The following is a 232-nucleotide window of genomic DNA, read 5'->3' as shown; positions in this document are numbered from 1 at the left end:
GGAAAATGATAATTGGTTCATAAAAAAACGATGTAATACTAATCCTTCCTAATTCATATAGAATCGGTGGTCTTAGTTATTCATGTCTTTTCGATTATTTTCTCTACAGCAATACTTGTCTACATAAAACTCTCATTTAGATTTAGAGTCATCAGCTCTCTTTAGGTAATTGATCATTGGTTTCATTAGTCATTCAGCAAAGAGAAAGAACTAGACACACACACTAATATTA

The 232-nt window shown here is 30.6% G+C and overlaps 1 pseudogene; it reads right to left on the bottom strand.

Moving 5' to 3' along the window:
* Positions 1–232, bottom strand: part of LOC119592351 — a 30,652-nt pseudogene that overhangs the window by 15,381 nt on the left and 15,039 nt on the right.

Source organism: Penaeus monodon, chromosome 30 (genome assembly GCF_015228065.2).
Source record: "Penaeus monodon isolate SGIC_2016 chromosome 30, NSTDA_Pmon_1, whole genome shotgun sequence".
NCBI lineage: Eukaryota > Metazoa > Arthropoda > Malacostraca > Decapoda > Penaeidae > Penaeus > Penaeus monodon.
The sequence above is the reverse complement of the archived record's forward strand: the minus strand, read 5'-3'. Positions and strand labels throughout refer to the sequence as shown.